This window comes from Salvelinus fontinalis, chromosome 40, assembly GCF_029448725.1.
Source record: "Salvelinus fontinalis isolate EN_2023a chromosome 40, ASM2944872v1, whole genome shotgun sequence".
In the NCBI taxonomy this organism is placed as follows: Eukaryota; Metazoa; Chordata; class Actinopteri; order Salmoniformes; family Salmonidae; genus Salvelinus; species Salvelinus fontinalis.
This window is the reverse complement of record NC_074704.1, coordinates 25,007,276-25,020,028: the sequence shown is the minus strand read 5'-3', so window position 1 is coordinate 25,020,028 and position 12,753 is coordinate 25,007,276.

The window sequence follows — 12,753 nt, the reverse complement described above, 5'->3', positions numbered from 1 at the left end:
GGGGGTGGGGGGTGCTCCCGGATCCGGGTTTCTGAGGCAGTAGAAGTTATGTTAAATAAAAACTTTTCAAGTATATTCGGTGACTCTGAATCACATTTTATCCTGATACCAGATTCGATTGACGCAACCTTTTACATGGTGACCCCGACGACGTGATCTGGTAAAGGACTTCGCTGGACATTGGCGTGCCAGCCAAATTGACCATTACTGTTGTCGAACGGTGTTTCTCACAAAAAAGACCGGTCACCTAAAAAAAAAGGTAAGCAGATACCTATTGTAAATAACTAAAGATCTGCACATTGGCATTATCCAAATTTATTTTGTGAGATACCTGTTTGATGTAAGTAACCAAATTGTATTAGTTTATATTGGTAGAAAATCATAAGGAAGACATAGTGGTGAATGCAATTTTGACTGGCCAGGTATTCTATGATATAACGAACAAATGTGATGTACTGGGTGAGATGCCAAGTGTGTATGAATAAGGGTGAGATGCCCAATGGGCTATATGTCCAAAAGCATGAGTGAGGGTTGGGATTAATACAACAGTGAATGAAGTGTATTAAGGTGAGATGCCGAGTTCGTATGGTGTAAGTTGAAGCTTACTGGTGTGAATGAAGATTTAGAGACGCTCAAATCGTATGAATGAAGTACACTTGATATTTCAGTAGGAGCTGGTATCAGTTTGAATGAGGTCAGGGACCTTCAGATGAGATGTCTACGTTGTATTAACTGAAACTGCCAAGTGACTGCAGTACATTAGATATTTCAGTTGGAGCTGGTATCTGTAACGATCGTCTTTGGGAGAAAGAGAGGAGGACCAAAGCGCAGGGTGGTAAGTGTTCATGATGATGTTTTTAATTAAACTCAAAACACTTAAAAAAACAATAAATGATGTGAACAAACGAAACAATACCGTGTGGCGACAAACACTGACACGGAAGACAAACACCCACAAACCAAAAGACAAAACAGGCTACCTAAATATGGTTCCCAATCAGAGACAACGACTAACACCTGCCTCTGATTGAGAACCATATCAGGCCAAACACAGAAACAGACGAACTAGACATACAACATAGAATGCCCACTCAGATCACACCCTGACCAAACAAAACATATAAACAATACAAAGTAAACTATGGTCAGGGCGTGACAGTATCGGTGAGTATGATTTTTAAAGGTCGCGGACCCACGGATGAGATGTCTGTAACAGAGTTATATCATTGAATATTGAGGAGGTGTGCATGAAAAACGAGAAAAGTGATACAGTAAAGTACGTTAAGATTGGCCCTGAATGTATACAATTTATACATTCCCTATTATGTGCGACTGGGATTAATACACAGTTGAAAGAATTTCTTATATTAGGGATCTGCTTTCCATTTAGTAATAAGTACTATAGTTGAGGAGTTTTTAATTAAAGAGAGTAACAGTGTGAATGTATATCCTTATGTAAACGCATATCCTGATTTGAACTGTACTAAACTATTTGGTAAAATTACTAAACCTGTATATTCAAACATTTGACAAAAATGACTAAATCCGTATATTTAACCGCAACGTTGAATTTAACATTGGGTATTGTGGGAAATGGACTTTCTAACTTGATTGATGAGTATTGAGAAAGGTCCATAATAAAAACGGGGAACGCGATACAATTTGAACATTCCCCACCGGGTGTGGCCGTTATTTCCTTATTCTCCCATGTCCAATTAAATAATTACTGTTTCAGAGTGACAAGTATATTAATAAGGATAATAGAAAAAATTAGTTGAGCCCAATTTGAAACCTCAAAAGTATATTCCTATTTAAACTTAACTTAAAAAATAAAAAATATATATGTTTAACTTCTTGCGACTATAGGGGGTGCTGTTTCAAATTAGCATAATTGTCTCTACAGATGAAACGGCTTCCTACTCAATTCTTGATCGTACAATATGCATATTATTGTTATTATTGGATAGAAAACACAGTTTCTATAGCCGTTTGAATTATGTCTCTGAGTGGAACAGAACTCTACAGCGAAATCCATGACAGGTTTTGCGAAGGTCTGAGAGCGAAGCTCTGATCTCAGTTCAGTTTAAAGGGGTGTGTATATCCTATGGAACGACACGAACTGCACCCGCCTTCCCCTGGATGTCAGTAACCAATGAGAAGTGGAATGGGCTTCCTACGTAGCTCTCAGAGGTTATAAAACACCAAGGAGTGAGGTACGCCATCTTTTCGACGTTGAACTTTACGCAGAGAGAGACCCCGGGATGCCATTTTCGAACGCTCAGTAATGAACTTTAGATATATCAGTCTGTAATTTAATTTGATATAGGTGTTAGAAACATCATAACGAAGCTATTTGAAACCGAGTTATATCAGATTATGCGAGTATATTGCTATTTTTCAGAATTTCCTCAGTATTGCGTAATGAGGATTTGGACACGTTAGCTAATGTTAGCAATTGTTAGCTATAGTTAGCTGCTATATCAGAAGTTGAATGCAACGTTTTACAACCAAGCAACGATTCTTTTGGACAAAAGTACCACTTGGCCAAGATTCCGATGGAAGCTCGTCGAAAAGTAAGAGCTATTTATGATGTTATTCCATTTTTATGTGGAAAAATGTAAACTCAATAACGGTAAATAGTGACGCCGTTATTGCGGCACTAGTCTGTCTGTAACGCACACTGTATGTCTAGTAACGTTAATTTTAAAAATCTAACTTAGCGGTTGCATTAATAGCTAATGCATCTTTCATTTCATGGCCAACCTGTATTTTTTTTGTCAAGTTTATGAATAGTTTTCGATAAAAATAGTTGTATTATCATGATGCTGCCGGGCAGATTGCTTGAGTAGTTGGACAGTATTTCCATTGTGTAAGCACGATTTGTGCCGCTAAATATGCACATTTTCGATCAAACTCTATATGGATTGTGTAATATGATGTTACAGGAGTGTCATCGGAAGAATTCTGAGAAGGTTAGTGAAAAAATTAATATATTTTGGCAATGTTGACGTTATCGCTCTCTTTGGCTAGAATCTATGCTCTGGTAATGTTTGAACATGTGGTATGCTAATATAACGATTTATTGTGTTTTCGCTGTAAGACACTTAGAAAATCTGAAATATTGTCTGTATTCACAGGATCTGTGTCTTTCGATTAGTGTATGCTGTGTATTTTTACGAAATGTTTTATGATTAGTAATTAGGTAATACACGTTGCTCTGTGTATTTATTCTAGTCGAGTTGTGATGGTGGGTGCAATTGTAAACTATGATTTATACCTGAAATATGCAAATTTTTCTAACAAAACCTATCCTATACCATAAATATGTTATCAGACTGTCATCTGATTAGTTTTTTTCTTGGTTAGTGGCTATCAATATCTTAGTTTAGCCGAATTGGTGATAGCACCTGATGCAGTAAGAAACTGATGGAGTTAGAAAAGTGGTGTCTTTTGCTAACGTGGTTAGCTAATAGATTTACATATTTTGTCTTCCCTGTAAAACATTTTAAAAATCTGAAATGGTGGCTTTATTCACAGGATCTGTATCTTTCATTAGGTGTCTTGGACTTGTGATTTAATGATATTTAGATGCTACTATTTAATTGTGACGCTATGCTAGCGATGCTAATCAGTGTGGGGGGGGGGGGGGGGTGCTCCCGGATCCGGGGTAGAGGCTCGTTAGAGGTTAACCTGTCTGGCTCTGGCGTTCCGCTAGCGCTACCACATTCCACTGAAAAGGCAGAGCGCGAAATTCAAAATATATTTTTTAGAAATATTTAACTTTCACACATTAACAAGTCCAATACAGCAAATGAAAGATACACATCTTGTGAATCCAGTCAACATGTCCGATTTTTAAAATGTTTTACAGCGAAAACACCACATATATTTATGTTAGCTCACCACCAAATACAAAAAAGGACAGACATTTTTCACAGCACAGGTAGCATGCACAAAGCCAACCTAACTAACCAAGAACCAACCAAACTAACCAAGAAACAACTTCATCAGATGACAGTCTTATAACATGTTATACAATAAATCTATGTTTTGTTCGAAAAATGTGCATATTTGAGGTATAAATCAGTTTTACATTGCAGCTACCATCACAGCTACCGTCACAAATAGGACCGAAGCAGCCAGAGTAATTACAGACACCAACGTCAAATACCTAAATACTCATCATAAAACATTTCTGAAAAATCGATGGTGTACAGCAAATTAAAGACAAACATCTTGTGAATCCAGCCAATATTTCCGATATTTTAAGTGTTTTACAGCGAAAACACAATATAGCATTATATTAGCTTACTACAATAGCCTACCACACTACCGCATTCATTCATCAAGGCACGTTAGCGATAGCAATAGGCACGTTAGCGATAGCGAATAAACCAGCAAAAGATATATAATTTTGACTAACCTTGATAAGCTTCATCAGATGACAGTCCTATAACATCAGGTTATACATACACTTATGTTTTGTTCGAAAATGTGCATATTTAGAGCTGAAATCAGTGGTTATACATTGTGCTAACGTAGCATCTTTTTCCCACAACGTCCGGATATTTTTCTGACACTTTTTCTGACACACATATTCTGACCAAATAACTATTCATAAACATAACTAAAAAATACATATTGTATAGGAAATGATAGATACACTAGTTCTTAATGCAATCGCAGTGTTAGAATTCTAAAAATAACTTCATTACGACATCCAGCTTAGGTATAGCGAGAGAGTGCCCAAACTCTGGCCGCAAACGACTAGTTCACATGTACGACAGATATATGAAATAACATCATAAAATGGGTCCTACTTTTGCTGATCTTCCATCAGAATGTTGTACAATGTTGTACAAGAGGTCCGTGGGGCGACGCACAATTGGGCTAGCGTCGTCCGGGTTAGGGTGGGTTTGGCCGGTAGGGATATCCTTGTCTCATCGCGCTCCAGCGACTCCTGTGGCGGGCCGGGCGCAGTGCGCGCTAGCCAAGGGGGACAGGTACACGGTGTTTCCTCCGACACATTGGTGCGGCTGGCTTCCGGGTTGGAGGCGCGCTGTGTTAAAGAAGCAGTGCGGCTAGGTTGGGTTGTGCTTCGGAGGACGCATGGCCTTCGACCTTCGTCTCTCCCGAGCCCGTACGGGAGTTGTAGCGATGAGACAAATAGTAATTACTAGCGATTGGATACCACGAAAAATTGGGGAGAAAAGGGGATAAATTTTTTTTTTTAAATAAATAAATAAATAAATAAATAGTTCTTACTTTTTGATGAGCTTCCATCAGAATCTTGGGCAAGTTGTCCTTTGTCCAGAAGAATCGTTACTCGGTTGTAGATTGTCGCCTTCAACTTAGGAATTAGCAGTAAACATTAGCCATGTGGCGAAGACGTGTCCAACTCACTATAACGCAGCACAAAGAAATATCCGAAAATCGCAATATACTGATTTAAACTGATATAACTCGGTTTAAAATAACTACATTATGATGTCTTTAACACCTATATCGAATAAAGTCAGAGCCGGATATATCTAAGGCCTATAACGAGAGCTTTTCAGAATGCCATCCTGAGGTCTGTCTTGCGCCATGACGAACGTTGAAAAGAGTGCACCCCACGTTCCAAGACCCTTTATATGGCCTCAGATCTGCCTAGCAACACCATTCCAATTCTCACTGCTTGCTGACATCTAGGGGAAGGCGTATGCAGTGCATGTCGACCAATAGAATACATGCAATTAATAAACTGACCCTGGAACAGACTGCCTGATTTAAGATTTCTCACTTCCTGACAGGAAGTTTGCTCCAACTTGAGTTCTGTTTTACTCACAGATATAATTCAAACGGTTTTAGAAACTAGAGAGTGTTTTCTATCCAATAGTAATATGCATATTGTACGAGCAAGAATTGAGTATAAAGCAGTTTAATTTGGGAACGAATTTTTACAAAGTGAAAACAGCGCCCCCATATTGACAAGAAGTTAACAACAGCTTTTCTGCAGTCACGCTATGTTTTGTGATTAACATGTCCTATTTCTATAAGGCATATATTTTTGTTAAAAAGAGAACAAAACCATCCTTCACAACAGACAGTTGATATTTTGCATGGAAGTGCGCAGGCTGTAAGTAGGCCAACTGTATAGAAGAAACAAAATCAGAGAAGACAATGTTTCAGAATTCGCGGGCAGTGTAGCATATTTAGGTTTGAGAAAAAGTTAATGCAAAACATTATTGAATTCAAACGATCGGTTTACAGGTCCACAGCAATTTGCTATTGTTTTTGTCTTTCAGATACAGCAAATGTCACTGCAATAGAAAATATTATTAGAGAGTGTTTTCTATCCAATAGTAATAATAATATGCATATTCTACGAGCAAGAATTGAGTACGAGGCCGTTTGAAATGGGCACCTTTTATCCGGCTACTCAATACTGCCCCTGCAGCCCAAGCAGGTTAAGCTCTCCGATGCAGGTACCTATACTCTGGGATTGGAAAGAAACGGGGCGGATACGATGGGAATGTTCACCTTAACCGTGCTGCCAAAACCGCTACCAGCTCCCACTGGACAGGGACAGTCGAACTACTCCACCACTCCAGGTGCAACTCTAAATCCACCAACTAAAATATTGAACCCGGTGCAGGTAATAAATGTTAAGGATATCACAGACAGTGACCAATTAGGCACTGAAACTGGTTATGAGGGGAGGGAAAATATGTGGTTAGCCTACATGAGGTATACAGCTAAAACACTCAACAGAAAAGACTGTGTTATCTGTGGGCATGCTAGATCTGTTCTGGCAACACACCCTTTTGCTCTAAATACGAATTCCAGGCACTAAACCGGAATGATGGCCTGTGGTACTTATTGCCCATTATTGGCCCAGCCATTGTTTGTCACGCGGGACTAGGTGGGTGCAGGAATCAGACGCAGAGAGAGTTCCACTGGGGTATAGTGCTCTTTACTAAGGCCCACACAAAATATAAGCCCAACAATACAGGGCGCGGACATACAACGTGACAACCCAAAAACCACAGGGTGTCAAGTGTAAGAAAGAAAATACACCTCAGCCTACAATGCACTCACGTAACAAAATAAAGACAATCCCGCACAAAACAAGGGCGGGTCTACCTACTAAATATAGGGAAGCTCATTAAACGAAAACAACAGAAACACAGGTGAAACTAATAAGACAAAACAAACAGACAAATGAAAAAGGGATCGGTGGCGGCTAGTAGGACGGTGACGACAACCGCCGAGCACCGCCCGAACAAGCAGGGGAGCCAACTTCGGCGGAAGTCGTGACATTGTTGATGCTAAACAAACTGCCAGGATCAATTATATCTATTACGATCAGCAACGTTTTGTTAATTACACCCACACTGCACTCACAGGTATGGCTGAACATTTGGAGGCTACCTCTAGAACTGCCAGGCAGAATAGGCTAGCTTTGGACATGCTCCTTGCCAGTCAGGGAGGGGTCTGTAAAATGTTTGGGGAACAATGCTGTACTTTCATCCCTAATAACACCAGCCCTGATGGAAGTATTTCAAAAGCTCTAAGTGGTCTAGATAAACTATCTGTGGAAATGAAGGGCTTGGCTGGAGTGGAGGAGGGGGGACTGTTCTCCTGGCTGGGTGGCTGGTTCGGTAAGTACACTGCATTGATGGTTACTGGATTTCTGACCCTCATTGTTGTATTCCTTATGTTGATGTGCTGTGCCGCTTGCATCCTACCCTGTTTGAAGAAATCCATTACAGATGTGGCGCAGGCTTCAGGTATGATGCCATTGCTTGAGGCTCTGGAAGGTCTCTGACACTGAGTCTAACTTCCGGAGAAAAATGGGGCTGACTGAGGATGATCCTTGGTTCGCTGTGGGTGAGGATGTGGAATGAAAAAGTTGATAATCAGTAGCTTAATGTAACTAACATACATGTAAGAACTTGTCCTCCCTTATGTGAAGGTTTAAAGATCCTGGGTGGCAAGAAGCCCACCTGGTACAGGATAGGTGTAGCAGGGAGGACCGGATGGTTTTAACGTTTTCTACAAATATACTCTGTGTGTTTTCTAATATCAATAATGTTGTTTTGTGACAGAGGTAGTTCCAACTTTAGAGTTGGCCTGTCACAGTATAAAAGAAGATGTCTGTACTATTTCAGTCAGTTCTCTTTACCCTGCGTGGTGATACAGTGAACCCGTATATACGAAAATTGCATTTACCATTTATCGCTTATGTTAAATAAAAACTCTTAAAGTATATTCGGTGACTCTGAGTCACATTTTATCCTGATACCAGATTCGATTGACGCAACCTTTTTACACTGTTCACCTGTTAAATTCTACTATATGTTACAAGGCTACTTTTGCCTTCCTGCAATGCAATATTACACTAGAAACTGTGCGTAGCCTACGCATAGTCTAAAGTTTGCGGGAGGAGAAGAACCTTCTCACGTCAAGTTCAGTTTTTATAAATGCCAACTTTTGCGTGAGAACTGGCGCACGCATGTTTTGTGCTTACACAACGTTTATAAATGAGGCCCCCGATGAGTGCCACAGTCCCTGACTATGAGAAACATCCCCATAACATGACCCTGCCACCGCCATGCTTCACAGTAGGGACAGTATTGTTTGGGTGATGTTGGATTTGCACCAAAAAGTTATGTTTTAGTTTCGTCAGACCACAAAACTTTGGCCATATGGCTACACAATCTCTGCTTTATTTTTTTGTATACTTCAAATGGGATTAAAGGTGGGATGGGATATCTTGAGTAATGGCTTCCTTCTTGCTATCCTATCATACATGCCAAATTTGTGGAGCAGAGGAGGCTGTTAGGAGAAGCTATAGGAGGACATGCTCATTGCAATAATACTTATTTTCCACCATCATTTGCAAATAAATTCATAAAAAATCCTACAATGTGATTTTCTGGATTTTTTTCTTCTCATGTGTACCTAAGTGTACCTATGATGAAAATTACAGGCCTCTCTCATCTTTTTAAGTGGGAGAACTTGCACAATTGGTGGCTGACTAAATACTTTTTTGCCCCACTGTATGTCTTGATGTCATGCTCAATGTTTTTATGCTGTACAATGTTTTATTTTGTTTGTGGGAAAAAATGAAAAAATAAACTCTACATTTTTTTTTCTTTACTTCCACCTTGCTTGGCGTGGATTCAGCCTCCTTGTTGTCCCTATGTACTCCAGGTTCCGATGGTCAGTGAGGATGATGAATGGGTCCTTGGCGCCCTCCAGCCAGTGTCTCCACTCCTCTAATGCCAACTTCACCGCCAGGAGCTCTCGATCGCCGACGTCGTAATTCCTCTCTGCAGGGGACAGTTTCTTTGAGCAATGTGCACACGGATACAAATTTTGTGGATTAGCTTGTCGTTGAGACAGAACTGCCCCCACCCCCACCTCTGAAGCGTCCACCTCCACCACAAAGGGTATAGTGGGATCTGGGTGTTTGAGCAATGGGGCGGAGGTGAAACGTCCCTTCAGTGGGCGGAAGGCCTCGTCAGCTGCTGGACTCCACACCAACCTACGGGGACCACCCTTGAGGAGAGAGGGGAGGCGATGGAGCTAAAGTTCCTGATGAAATGGCGGTACAAAACATTGTAACCCCTTTATGGTGGTTGGGACTGGCCATGACCTGCCCGCATCTACCTTCTTGACGTCCATCTTCACTCCTTGCGGGCTGATTCGGTAGCCTAGGAAGGAGACAGCCTCCTAATGAAACTACCACTTTTAAGCCTTGACAAACAGTTGGCTAGCCAGGAGGGGTTCCAGGACTACTCTGATGTGTGCGATGTGATCTTCCAAGGTAGCCGAGTAGACCAGGATGTTGTCGATATACACAACCCCCTGCTGTCCGAGCATGTCCCGGAACACCTCGTTGACAAATGCCTGGAACACTGACGGAGCATTGGCTAAGCCAAAATGCATCACCAAGTACTCAGTGACCAGACATCATGCTAAAAGCTGTCTTCCATTCATCCCCCCCAGATGCAGATGAGATCGTATGCACTCCGCAGGTCCAATTTAGTAAAGAACTGGGCCCCGCGTAGCTGTTCGATGTCTGCTGGCACCAACAGGAGAGGGTAACGGTACTTGGTGGTGATATCATTGAGTCCTCTGTAATCAATACACGGGTGTAACCCTCCAGCCTTCTTGGACACAAAGAAGAAGCATACAGATGCAGGAGAAGTGGGTGAGCGGATAAAACCTTGGTGGAGAGCCTCATAGATGTACTCCTCTATGGCCTTAATTTCAGCCACCGACAGAGGATAGATGCGTCTGCGCGGGAGCGCAGAGCCTGCAAGCAGGTAGATGGCACAGTCCCATGGGCGATGAAGAGGGAGACAGGTGTTGCGGGTCTTGGAAAATACATCCAGCAGGTCCTGGTTTACTATATCTCCAGGATGTTGGGCTGAAGGGCAACCACAGGACTCTCAACCGACGTGGAACCACAGGGGACAGGAAATCAGGTCCTCCGGCATTCGGGTGCCCAGTCCGTGATTTTCATGAGATTGTGTGGTTATGGCATTGAAGCCAAGGGAGGTCGAGGATGAACTTGTGAGCTGGTGCACTGGTGATGAAGAAGGGAATGTTCTCCTGATGGATGGACTCTATGGTGAGGGTGAGTGGTTTGGTGATGTGTGTGATGGACCCGGAACCTAGTGGCCGATTACTGAGGGCTTGAACCGGGAAAGGAGAGGAGAGCGGGTATGAGGTGATGTTAAGAGAGGAGGCAAGGGTCTGGTCAATAACGTCCCCCGTGGCACCGGAATCCACTAACACTGTAGAAACAGTACATGAGGGACAGTCAACTAGTGTGATTGACACCAAAAAGGGTTTGCCAGAAAGTGATGATTAGGGGATACTCACACCTGCCCCAGGAGGTGGAAGATCACGTAACAGTCCCTCTGCTCTTGTGGATCCCGAGTTGGGACAAACCGGACATTGCTGAAGCCCTCCTTGACCACAATAGAGACAGAGCCCCGGCTGTCTCCGTCTGCGTCGCTCTACCGTGGGGAGGCGTGTGGCCCCTACCTCCATGGGTTCAGGCTCTGATCCAAGGTGTTCACTGAGGGAGGGAGAGAAGCAATGAGAGTACCGACGCTCCCGAAGTAGATTATCCAGACGGATGGCCATCGCAATGAATGCGTACAAGGAGAGGTTGTCATCTCGACAGGCCAGTTCCGTCTGAACCTCCTCGCGCAGTCCTCTTCTGAATAGCGTATGAAGCGCCGGCTCATTCCATCCGCTGGATGCTGCTACTGTCCGGAAGGTGAGCGAGTACTCAGCAGAAGTCTGGTCCTCCTGCCGAAGTTGGAGTAGGCGCTCATCCTCCTCTCTGCCTTCCGGTGGATGATCGTAGATACCTCTGAACAGAGCCATGAACCCCTCATATGAATTCATCTCCTCCTCTCCTCTCTCCCAGACGGCTGTGGCCCATTCCAACCCCCGCCTAGTCAGCAGAGAAATAACCGTGGCAACCTTGGACCTCTCGGTGGTTGGGGCTCCCATCTGGTGTGCAAAGAAGAGTGAGCACTGTAGTAGGAAGCCACGCCATTTAATATCAAATCAAATCCCCCGACTTCTGGCGCTGACAGAGATGGCCGCCTCGCTTCGCGTTCCTAGGAAACTATGCAGTATTTTGTTTTTTCATGTGTTATTTCTTACATTGTTACCCAAGGAAATATTAGGTTTTATTACATACAGTCGGGAGGAACTATTGGATATAAGAGCAACGTCAACTCACCAACATTACGACCAGGAATACAACTTTCCCGAAGCGGATCCTCTGTTTGGTCCACGACCCAGGACAATGGATCGGATCCCAGCCGGCGACCCAAAACAACGGCGCCGCAGAAGGGGCAGACGAAGCGGTCTTCTGGTCAGGCGCCGTAGACGGGCACATCGCGCACCGCTCCCGAGCATACTACTCGCCAATGTCCAGTCTCTTGACAAGGTATACGAAATCCAAGCAAGGGTTGCCTTCCAGAGAGACATCAGAGATTGTAACATTCTTTGTTTCATGGAAACATGGCTCACTCGGGATACGTCCTCAGAGTCGGTACAGCCACCCGGCTTCTTCACGCATCACGCTGACAGAAACAAACATCTATCTGGTAAGAAGAAGGGCGGGGGTTGTATGCCTTATGATTAACGAGACGTGGTGTGATCATAACAACATACAGGAACTCAAGTCCTTTTGTTCACCTGCCCTAGAAATCCTTACAATCAAATACCGACCGCATTATCTACCAAGAGAATTCTTTTCGATCATAATCACAGTCGTGTATATCCCGCCCCAATCAGACACATCGACGGCCCTGAAAGAACTTCATTTGACTCTATGTAAACTGGAAACCACATATCCTGAGGCTGCATTTATTGTAGCTGGGGATTTTAACAAGACTAATCTGAAAACAAGGCTCCCTAAATTTTATCAGCATATTGAATGCGCGAATCCGGGCTGGCAAAACCCTGGATCATTGTTATTCTAACTTCCGCGATGCATAGAAAGCCCTCCCCCGCCCTCCTTTCGGAAAATCTGACCACAACTCGATTTTGTTGCTCCCAGCCTATAGACAGAAACTAAAACAGGAAGCGCCCATGCTCAGTTCTCTTCAACACTGGTCAGAAAAATCGGATTCCACGCTTCAAGATTGCTTCGATCACGTGGACTGTGATATGTTCCGTATAGCGTCGGATAAATACGCTGATTCGGTGAGCAAGTTTATTAGCAAGTGCATC